The sequence below is a fragment of the Pan paniscus genome, chromosome 3, assembly GCF_029289425.2.
Source record: "Pan paniscus chromosome 3, NHGRI_mPanPan1-v2.0_pri, whole genome shotgun sequence".
Lineage (NCBI taxonomy): Eukaryota > Metazoa > Chordata > Mammalia > Primates > Hominidae > Pan > Pan paniscus.
The window spans coordinates 86,225,029-86,237,118 of NC_073252.2; the positions used below are offsets into that span (position 1 = coordinate 86,225,029).

The window sequence follows — 12,090 nt, forward strand, 5'->3', positions numbered from 1 at the left end:
CTACCATCCATCTCTAGAACTTCTTTCATCTTCCAAACTGAAACTTCTTGCCCATTAAACAACTCTTCACTCCACCCTGTCCTCAGTGGCAACCATTCTACTTTCTGTCTCTATGAATTTGACTACCCTCAGTACCTAATAAAAGTGGAATCATGTAGTATTTGTCCTTATTTCTCTTAGCATAATGTCTTCAAGGTTCATTCATGCTGCAGTCAGAATTTTCATCCTTTTTGAGGCTGCATAATCCTCCATTCTCTGTGTATACCACATTTTGTTTATTCATTCAACAGCTGATGAACATTAGGGTTGCTTCCACTTTGGGCTGTTGTAAATAATGCTGTTATGTATATGGGTGTATAAACATCTGTCTGAGCCCCTGCTTTCAGTTCTTTTGGGTATATATCTAGAAGTGGAATTGTGGGATTGTATGGTAATTCTATGGTTAGTTTTTTGAGGAAGCACCATACTGTTCTCCACAGTAGCTACACCATTTTACATTCCACCAACAGTGCACAAGAGTTCCAATCTCTCCACATTCTTGCCAACAATTGTTATTTTCAATTCGTGTGTGTATTTCTTTCTTTTTCTAAAATATCTAAAATGTGTTTATTGGGGTGGCTTCCCATTTATCTTGATTCAAAGTGCTTTTACTGCTGCTTCCTCCTGAAGGAGCATCCTTCTGTCAGCCTTGCTTTGCCTCCTGTAGGCTGACAGAGAACGGTAGAGCAGTGATATGGTTTGGCTATGTCCCTACCCAAATCTCATCTTGAATTGTAGTTTCCATAATCCCCATGTGTCATGGGAAGGACCTGGTGGGAGGTAATTGAATCATGCGGGCGGTTACCCTCATGCTGTTCTTGTGATGGTAAGTTCTCATGAGATCTGATGGTTTTATAAGGCACTTTCCCACCCCTCTTTGCTCAGCACTTCTCCTTCCTGATACTATGTGAAGAAGGACATGTTTGCTTCCCCTTCTGTCATGATTGTAAGCTTCCTGAGGCTTCTCCAGCCCTGTAGAACTGTGAGTCCATTAAACCTCTTCCGTTTATAAATTACCCAGTCTCTGGCTGGGTACAGTGGCTCAAGCCTGTAATCCAAGCACTTTGGGAGGCCAAGGTGGGCAGATCACTTGAGGTCAGGAGTTCAAGATCAGATTGGCCAACATGGTGAAACTCCATCTCTACTAATAATACAAAAATAGATAGGTGTGTTAGTGTGGACCTGTAATCCCAGCTACTAGGGAGGCTGAGGTACAAGAATCGCTTGAACCTGGGAGGCAGAGGTTGTAGTGAGCTGAGATCATGCCACTGCACTCCAGCCTAGGCAACAGAGTGAAACTGTGTCTCAAAATAAATAAATAAATAAAATAAAAATAAACTACTCAGTCTCAGGTATTTTTTCATAGCAGCATGAGAATGGACTAATACAGTAAATTGATACCACAGAGAATGGGTTGCTGCTATAAGGATACCTAAAAATGCAGAAACGACTTTGGAACTGGGTAACAGGCAGAGATTGGAACAGTTTGGAGGGCTCAGAAGAAGACAGGAAAATGTGGGAAAGTTTGGAATTTCCTAGAGACTTGGAGGGCTTAGAAGACAGGAGGATGTGGGAAAGTTTGGAACTTCCTGGAGACTTGTTAAATGGTTTTGACCAAAATGCTGATAGTGATATGGACAATAAAGTCCAGGCTGAGGTGGTCTCAGATGGAGATGAGGAACTTCTTGGGAACTGGAGTAAAGGTCACTCTTGCTATGCAACAAGACTGGTGGCATTTTGTCCCTGCCCTAGAGATCTGTGGAACTTTGAACTTGAGAGAGATGATTTAGGGTATCTGGTGGAAGAAATTTTTAAGCAGCAAAGCATTCAAGAGGAAGAAGAGCATAAAAGTTTGGAAAATTTGCAGCCTGACGATGCAATAGAAAAGAAAACCCTTATTCTGGGGAGAAATTCAAGCACACTGAAGAAATTTGCATAAGTAACAAGGAGCTGAATGTTAATCACCAAGACAATGGAGAAAATGTCCCTAGGACATGTCAGAGGCCTTCACAGCAGCCCAACCCATCACAGTCCCTGAAGACTAGGAGGGAAAAATGGTTTCCTGGGCTAGGTCCAGGGCCCTCTTGCTGTGTGTAGCCTTGGGACTTGGTGCCCTGCATCCCAGCCACTCCATCTGTGGCTAAAGGGGCCAACGTATAGCTCAGGCCATTGCCTCAGTGGGTGTAAGCCCCAAAGCCTTGGCAGCTTCCATATGGTGTTGGGCCTGCAGGTGTGCAGAAGTCAAGAATTGATTCTGGGAACCTCCACCTACATTTCAGAGGAAATGTATGGAAGTATGGAAATGCCTGGATGTCCAGACAGAAGTCTGCTTCTGGGACAGAGCCTTCATGGAGAACCTCTGCTAGGGCAGTGATATGGTTTGGCTCTGTCCCCACCCAAATCTCATCTTGAATTCCCACATGTTGTGGGAGGGACCTGGTGGGAGGTCATTGAATTGTGGGCCACTGTTCTCGTGATAGTGAATGAGTCTCATGAGATTTGAGGGTTTAAAAAAAATAGAAGTTTCCCTGCACAAGCTCTCTCTTTGCCTGCCACCATCCACATAAGATGTGACTTGCTACTCCTGGCCTTCTGCCATGATTGAGGCTCCCCCAGCCATGTGGAACTGTGAGTTTGCCATTGAACCTCTTGCCTTTGTAAATTGCCCAGTTTCAGGTATGTCTTTATCAGCAGTGTGAAAATGGACTAATACAGGCAGCGTGGAAGGGAAATGTGGGGTTGGAGCCCCCACACAGAGTCCCCAATGGGGCACTGCCTAGTGGAGCTATGAGAAGTGGGCCACCATGCTCCAGACCCCAGAATGGTAGATCTACCAACAGCTTGCCCCGTGCACCCGGAAAAGCTGCAGACACTCAACACCAGCCATGAAAGCAGCTGGAAGTGGGGGCTATACCTTGAAAGGCCACAGAGGAAGAGCTGCCCAAGGCCATGGGAACCTACCTCTTCCATCAGGGTGACTTGGATATGAGACATGAAGTCAAAGGAGATCATTTTGGAATGTTAAGGTTTAATGACTGCCCAGTTGGATTTCAGACTTGCATGGGCCTGTAGCCCCTTCACTGTGGCCAATTTGTCCCATTTGTAATGGGTGTATTTGCCCAATGCCATTACCCCCATTGTATATAGGAAGCAGCTAATTTGCTTTTGATTTTACAGGCTCATAGGTGGAAGGGACTTGCCTTTTCTCAGATAAGACTTAGGACTTGGACTTTTGGGTTAATGCTGGAATGAGTTAAGACTTTGGGGGACTGTTGGAAGGGCATGATTGTGTTTTAAAATGTGAGGACATGAGATTTGGGAGGGTCAGGTGAGGAATCATATGGTTTGGCTGTATCCCCACCCAAATCTTATCTTGAATTGTAGTTCCCATAATCCCCACATGTCACAGGAGGGACCCAGTGAGAGGTAATTGAATCATGAGGGCAGTTACCTTCATGCTGTTCTCGTGACAGTGAGTTCTCATGAGATCTGATGGTTTTATAAGGGCCTTTCCACCCCCTCACTCTGCACTTCTTGCTGCTGCCATGTGAAGAAGGATGTGTTTGCTTCCCCTTCTGCCATGATTGTAAGTTTACTGAGACCTCCCCAGCCCTGTGGAACTGTGAGTCAATTAAACCTCTTTCTTTTATAAATTACCCAGTCTCAGGTATTTCTTCATAGCAGTGTGAGAATGGACTAATACAAGCAGCCAACACACACCACTACTGTGTGTGCATGATTAATGATCATGATGATTATAGCATCCTGGGCATTTCACATCCCTGAAGTAGGAACTGGAGCTCTGTACCAGGCACTTCTTGTATTTCCCCTTTTCCTCATCTGGAGAGGGATGAAGGAGATTTTTTGTAAGAGGTATGTTCACATGGGGAGGTCAGAACCACCAGAAAGGCTTTTTTTTTTTTTTCAAATAATGGCCATCCTTATCAGGATAAAGTGGTATCTCATTATGGGTTGACCTGTATTTCCCTAGTGACTAGTGATGGTGAGCATCTTTTCATGTGCTTATTAGCCATTTATATATTTTCTTTGAAGAAATGTCTATTCAAGTTATTTGCCTACTTTTTAATCATTTTTTGTTGTTAAGCTGTAGGAGTTCTTTATATATTCTGGATATGAAGCCATTATCAAATATGTAATTTTCTCCCATTCTGTGGGTTGTCTTTTAACTCTCTTGAAAGTGTCTAGACTGGGCACAGTGGCTCATGCCTGTAATCCTAGCACTTTGGGAAGCCAAGACAGGTGGATCACTTGAGCCCAGCCTGGGCAACACAGCAAAACCCCTTCTCTACTAAAAAATACAAAAAATTTTCTGGGTGTGGTGGTGGGTGCCTGTAGTCCCAGCTCCTAGAGAGGCTAAAGTGGGAGGATCACCTGAGCTGGGGAAGTTGAGGCTGAAATGAGCCGAGATGGTGCCACTGTACCCCAGCCTGGGCAATGGGAGTAAGACCCTGTCTCAAAAACAAAAAACAGAAAACAAAAAGCAGAAGATAAAAGACAAGTAAAAAGTGTCCTCTTTTTTGTTTGTTTTTTTTTTGAAACAGGGTCTCTCTCTATTGCCCGGGCTGGAATGCAGTGGCATGATCATGACTCACTGCAACCTCGACTTCCTGGGCTCAAGCAATCCTCCTGCTTCAGCCTCTAGAATAGCTGGGACTATAGGTGCACACCACCACACTGGACCAAAAGTGTCCTCCTTTGATGCATAAAAGTTTTAAATTTTTGTAAATTTTGATGAAGTCCAATTTATCTAATTTTTATTTTGTTGCCTGTGCTTTTGGTGTCATACCCAAGAAATCACTGCCACAGCCAATGTCATGAAGCATTCCCCTATGTTATCTTCTAAGAGTTTTGCAGTTTTAGCTCTTTGTGTCTTTGATAATTTTTGTATAAGGTGTAAGGTAAGGGTCCAATGTTATTCTTTTGCATGTGGCTATCCAGTTTCCCCAGCACCATTTATTGAAAAGACTGTCCTTTTCCCATTGAATGGTCTTGGCACCTTTGTCAAAAACCACTTGGCCATGTGTGAGGGTTTATTTCAGGGCTTTCTATTCTATTCAATTGATCTGGATGTCTGTCTTTATGTTAGGACCACACTGTTTTGATTACTGTAACTTCATTTAGGGTAGAGTTTTAAATCGGAGGTCACAGCAAGTTCAAAGGGTTACAGCAGGGGTTGGTAAACTTTTTTTTGTAAAGGGCCAGATAGTGAATATTTTGGGCTTCACAGGCTGTATTGTATGGGCTGTGTCACGACTCCTCTACTCTGCCGTTATAGCACTAAAGCAGTTGTCGACAATGCATAAACAAGAGGGTATGGCTGTGTTCCAATAAAACTTATTTATAAAAATAAGCAGGAAGGATTTGTCACAAAGGCAGTAGTTTGCCAACCCCTACACTAGAAGTCACAGTTTGGCATTTCCAAAGGCTTGGAGGAAGGCAATGTGATAAGAACAATGGGGAGAGTGAAGCATGATGAGGTTGGAGAAAGGGGCAAGGGCCAGATCACAGAGCCTTGGAGACCACAGCAGGATTTCATCTATTCTTTACCCATTTATTCACCAAATAGCTATCAAGGACCTACTATGAGCTGGGGCTGGGGCTCCATAAGAGGTAGACTGTATCTTAGTTCTCACAGGGCTTTGATGTAGTCAGGAAGCATAAGCTGAGCATTTTAATATGGTATCATATGAGTCATGACAGGCTCCTGATGGGATCTCTGCTCAGTGCTTTACCCTACTGCCTTAGTGTATTAGTTCGTTCTCACACTGCTGATAAAGACATACCCAAGACTGGGTAATTTATCAAGAAAAAGAGGTTTAATGGACTCACAGTTCCACATGGCTGGGGAATCCACATGTCTTTCACAATGATGGTGGAGGGCAAAAGGCACATCTTACATGGTGACAGGGAAGACAGAAAATGAGAGCCAAGTGAAAGGGGTTTCCCCTTGTAAAACCATCAGATCTTGTGAGACTTATTCACTACCAGGAGAACAGTATGGGGGAAACTGCCCCCATGATTCAATTATCTCCCACCGGGTCCCTCCCACAACACATGGGATTATGGGAGCTACAATTCAAAAAGAGATCTGGGTGGGGACACAGCCAAACCATATCACTTAGTTTAAGTCTTATTATTTCTCTCTGGGACGATTGCAACAGTCTATTCAAACAGGTTTCTGCCTCCAGCTTCACTTTCTTCCTACCTGGCATCTATGCTACAGCAACAGACATTTCTAAAATGCAACTCTGATTGCACTTCCCAGCTTGAAGCTGTGTTGATGGCTTTTCATCACTGTCAGAGTCAAGTCCAATCTGTCATAATGATGTGGAAAGCCCTACATAACCATGCTAGCTGACAGCCCAGGACAATTAGTCCCTCACATTCACACACACAAGAACATGTTTGACCATGATTAAACCTGGGGCAACACCTACAACCAAAAAGAACATTTGCTATTGGTGTGAATCTTGTTGTTGGTGTTTCTATTGTAAAGTATAATTATTGAGCAAGACTTAGTGATAATCATAGCAAACTCACAGAGATACTCTGTGTCCTGCACTGCTAACTCATTTAATCCTCACAACTACACTATGAGGTAGGTAGTATTATTATTCTCATTTTATAGATTAGGCAACTGAGGCATAAGAAGACTAACTTTCCCAGGATCTCATAGCTTGCACATGTGATAGCACTAATATTCAAACCAAGGAATTCTGGCGTGATAATCTATTATTCAGTACCCTGACATGTTCCTTTTAGCAGCAAATATACTAAAATTGGAATGATACAAAGATTAGCTTGGCCCCTGGGCAAGGATGACATGCAAATTCGTGAAGCATTTTATATTTAAAAAGAAAAGCCATGGCTCAAGCCTGTAATCCCAGCACTCTGGGAGACTGAGGTGGGAGAATCATTTGAGCCCAGGAGTTTGAGACCAGCTTGGGCAACGTACCAAGACCCAGCCTCCACAAAAAATTTAAAAATTCGCTGTGTGTGGTGGTGCGTGCCTGTGGTCCCAGCTACTCGGGAGGTTGATATGGAAGCCTTGAGGTAGAGGCTGTAGTGAGCCTTGTTCATGCCACTGCACTCCCGCCTGGGTGATACAGCAATACCCTGTCTAAAAAAAAATAAAAAATAAAAATAAATATCACTTCTGTAATCTCAGCACTTTGGGAGGATGAGGCAGGTGGATCACCTGAGGTCAGCAGTTTGAGACCAGCCTGCCTGGCCAACATGGTGAAACCCTGTCTCTACTAAAAATACAAAAATAAGCCAGGCCTGGTGGCAGGCACCTGTAATTCCAGTACTAGGGAGGCTAAGACAGGAGAACTGCTTGAACCCAGGAGATGGAGGCTGCAGTGAGCCGAGATTGCGCCATTGTACTCCAGCTGGCCAACAAGAGCGAAACTCTGTCTCAAAATAAATAAATAAAATAAATAAATAATATACATATACAAAAGTACACTAATACCCCCTCGCTAAACCATAAATGTATTCTTTTAAAATATTGACTGGAGCTGTGACTTTTGTTTGAAGGTGTGATCTCTGAGTGGTGGCACTAAAATCACCTGGGAGCTTATTAGAATGCCAATTCCCACGCCTGGGGCCTGACCTAGGGAAGCAGAATCTCTGGAGTTGGAGCCCAAGGATTTGAGTTTTAGCAAGCTCCCCAGGTGACATCTAAGCCTGAGAAAGTTTGAGAAGCATTACTGTCAAACATTTTTTTCCTGGGGAGTAAAGACCTTAATGGAGACAAAGCTTAAGACAAACGCATGAGTAATTTTGACCAAAACAAAGTAGAAATAGGATTATTTTTACTGCAAAGATTGCAAATTATGACATAAAGGTTAACAAACCTTTGTACAGACCAAGAGGTCATCAGAGGTCTTGAGAAGATGCCGAGGCCAGAAAAGCACAGGATGCACCTGAACTCAGAGCAAACCAGCGTTGACTTTGAATCCCAGCACACCCACAGACCAGCTGTGTGCCTTTGGCAAATTGCTTCACTGGGACCTTCATTTCTCCATTCAGAGGTTGAAATTACAATCTCCTTGACCCATATACTCCAGGAAGGTTGTGAAAAATCAAGGGGATAACGTATGGGACAGTGCTTTGTACAGTTGGATAATGTGGTAATCAGGTTTCATTTTCTGCTGTAACACTTCACAAAACGATATATGCACTTTCCCTTCTCCTGTTCAGGAAGCAGATGGGATTTTGAGTCTTGTAGTTCTCTAGGGGAACTCTATTTACTCTATTTTCTACAGTATCAGCTGCAGGAGTAGACAGCTGGACTGAGGGATTACTCCAGGCTTGAGAGAGAGGGAAATGGCCTCATCCGAGAAAATGGGTCCAGAGAGTTGGCAGATGATGGTAGAAACCAGAATGTATGTCTCTAAAGTCATCTGCAGCCTTACAATCTACCCCCAAAAAGTCTAATTCAGACCCGGGATAGCTTAGGCTGATACTCAGCCCCACACATGCTTACTGCCTACCTGCCATCCGCTGTTGGGTGGGCTGATTACAACTATCTTGTATTCTGATCAGTCAGTGCTTATGCTACAAGGGTTATGGTTTTTCATAACCTCTGATTACAGACCATAGTAGAAGGGAATGTTATTTGAAACTTAGTTCAAACAGAAGCAATTCCTGTCTGTCTGGCAGTGGTTCTGAAAGGTGAAGCCAGCTGGACTTCCTGGGTCAAGTGGGGACTTGGAGAACTTTTCTGTCTAGCTAGAGGATTGTAAATGCACCAATCAGCACTCTGTGTCTAGCTAAAGGATTGTAAATGCACCAATCGGCACTCTGTAAAAACACACCAATCAGCACTCTGTGTCTAGCTAAAGGATTGTAAATGCACCAATCAGCGCTCTGTGTCTAGCTAAAGGATTGTAAATGCACCAATCAGCACTCTGTCTAGCTAAAGGATTGTAAACACACCAATCAGCAGTCTGTAAAAATGGACCAATCAGCACTCTGTAAAAGGGACCAATCAGCAGGACATGGGCAGGGCCAAATAAGGGAATAAAAGCTGGCCACCCGAGCCAGCAGTGGCAACCACTTGGGTCCCCTTCCACACTGTGAAAGCTTTGTTCTTTCGCTCTTCATAATAAATCTTGCTGCTGCTTACTCTTTGGGTCCACACTACCTTTGTGAGCCATAACACTTGCTGCGAAGGTTTGCAGCTTCATTCTTGAAGTCAGCGAGACCAAGAACCCACCGGAAGGAACCAACTCTGGACACAGTTCCATGTGTTCATACCAGGCCTCACCAGGCCTGCACACTCCTCTGACTATCACTTGTATAGCCCTTCCTTGATTTATGACAAATGGCTTCAGCATCTTCACTAGAACAACAAAATTGGCTGGACACAGTGGCTCACACCTGTAATCCCAGCACTTTAGGAGGCCGAGATGGGAGGATCGCATGAGCCCAGGAATTCGAGACCAGCCTGGGCAACATAATGAGATCCCGTTTCTATAAAAAAATAGAACAACAAAATTTACAACCTACCTACTCTGTCTCTGTCACATTTTTCCAACTAAGAAAGATACAAGCTTCTACTCTAGGAGAATGCCCATGCATGTGTGGGAAAGATTCTATTTCCAGGCTAGGGTTCCTTTTATTCATTTTGTGAAGCTGTGTCTCCTGTCAACTCCTGGCCACCATTCTCCTTTTCTCCCCACTTTTTTCCCATTGCTTTTTTCTCTCCTCAACTGGGGACACAATAGGTATATTTCCTCGCCATTCTCTTTTTTCCTCTTGGCTTGTTTCTTTTGGGTTAAAGGCAACTTTCAGATAACTGTAAATTGTTTGGAACAAGGAACATACTGAATTTAAAGAACACTACCAGGCCTGTTACAGGAGGATAAAATACATTCTATTCCCTACGCAGACTGATTTTCAACAATGTAATAGATTCATATGCCTTATAATCTTCAATTCTGAATGATAGGAGAAAGAAATCAGCTATTTTTTCTAGCATGCATTATTATTATTATTATTATTATTATTATTATTATTGGAGACAGAGTTTCACTCTTGTCACCCAGGCTGGAGTACAATGGCGCGGTCTTAGCTCACTGCAAATGCTGCCTCCTGGGTTTAAGCGATTCTCCTCCCTCAGCCTTCCAAGTAGCTGGGATTACAGGCGTGTGACACCATGCCCAGCTAATTGTTGTATTTTTAGTAAAGACAGGGTTTCACCATGTTGGCCAGGCTTGTCTCGAACTCCTGACCTCAGGTGATCCACTCGCCTCGGTCTCCCAAAATGCTGGGATTACAGGCATGATTACACCGCACCTGGCCATATATATATATATATTTTTTGAGACGGAGTCTCGCACTGTCGCCGCACCCAGCCATATTTTTAATTTAAGCTGAAATGTTCAAAGTGACCACCAGCCACACCAGATGAGGCATGATATAGGCAGTTAATACAAAAATTACAAAAGGATTTCTGGCTCTGCTCCAAGTGGCCTATATAATCTAAGGAGAAGCCCAACATCCTCTCTCACTTAGGGGTAATCTGGCTTACCACACCTAGGATCTGCTTAACAGAAACCCCAAAGCACAGAGATAGCCATCAAAGTAGGTACAACCAGGAAAAGGATGTTGTCTGATTGTCTTCTCAGGTGCTCAACACAAATCATGTGTTCAGCCAAATACCCTTATCCTGCCTACAATGCCCAACCCCTTCCAAAAATGCAAAAAACTGACAGAGTTTGAGCCCTTTTTACTCAAAGTGTGGTCCATAGAGGTCAGCCGAGATGTGCAGAATCAGAGGCCCAGCCCAGGTCCCCTGAGTTCTGCAGAGCCTGCGTTTCAGCAAGATCTCCAGGTGATACATATGCAAGTTAGTGTATGAGAAGTACCAATTTAAGTGACGCATTTGTTAAAGCACATATCAAAAAAGAATCAAGATTTTCTACGAGGTATGAAGATTGGAAAAAACAAAAACAAACAACTCACCTCAGTTATGATGTGTGACGCTGGAAGCAAAGCAGCCCAAATCTCAGTGCAGAGACAGTGGTAATACGAAGAAGATTTCTACACTTACGAGTTTTCCTAGAGAGACTTCAACCAGGACCCACGCCTACTAAACAGACGAGTATCAGTCCAGGAACTTTCCTTCCTGCCTGCTCTTGGGGCAGGAGAAAGAATGAGAGAGGAAACTTGGCAGCCCCCAAAGTAGATCCTGCAGCTACCAGGGAACATTGAGGCTTTCCGAGTAAACTAGCCTCGAGGAGATGTCCCGAGTGAAATTAACAGCTCTCCTATCTCCTTGGGTTCCTTTTTTCTCCACTACTAGCTGATTATGAACCACATTTCTTTCTCGATCACTGGGATTCAAACAAAAGACCTAATGGTTCCAGTCAGCGTGGGATCCTCTTCTGGCATTCCTAGCAAGGGGCTAGAAGAAGGGGGAAAGTTATATGTCAGAGAGATATTTTTGTATCTTTCTCTTTGTGCCGCGGAATTCTGATGACAGCATCTCCAACACAAACAGCAACTTTATTTTCTAAACGGAAGGATAAAAACCAATTCTAGCAAATGGCTTTGCTCTGTGCGTAAACTTCCTGTGCTTTTTTAACCCTGATGTAACTGAGGGTCTCCTCTCACAGGCCCTGCCTTCTAGCACACACAAAAAAACAACCAAGCAGGACTATGACATAATTTGAAAAGGAAGCGAATTAAACCAAAACAAAGAGTTAGGTTTCAATGCAAAGGCCCACCAGAGATCTAAAGAGGACCGAGAAGCTGTATACTTGGAGCATGCTATACTTTTCATGTTATTCTTTCCTAAACCAAAAGTAAAATAGGAAGTCAAGACTGTGCTAAATAGGCATTTCTCTCTCTCTCTCTCTCTCTCTCTGTGTGTGTGTGTGTGTGTGTGTGTGTGTGTGTGTGTGTGTGTATTTTAAATAGAGACAGGGTCTTGTTATATTGGCCAGGGTGGTCTCGAACTCCTGGCCTCCAGCAATCCTCCCACCTCAGCCTCCCAAAGTGTTGGGATCACAGGCATGA

General features: G+C 43.6%; 1 protein-coding gene and 1 pseudogene across 1 annotated transcript in view; one reads left to right on the plus strand and one right to left on the minus strand.

Annotated features, from left to right (window-relative positions):
* Positions 1–11,585, minus strand: part of ABCG2 (ATP binding cassette subfamily G member 2 (JR blood group)) — a 143,511-nt gene extending 131,926 nt beyond the window's left edge. The window contains exon 1 of the mRNA XM_055111612.2: positions 11,035–11,585. The gene's annotated coding sequence lies outside the window, so the exon portion shown is untranslated. The remainder of the gene's footprint in view (positions 1–11,034) is intronic.
* Positions 6,813–6,913, plus strand: LOC112439656 (U6 spliceosomal RNA; annotated as a pseudogene).
* Positions 11,586–12,090: the final 505 nt, after the last annotated feature.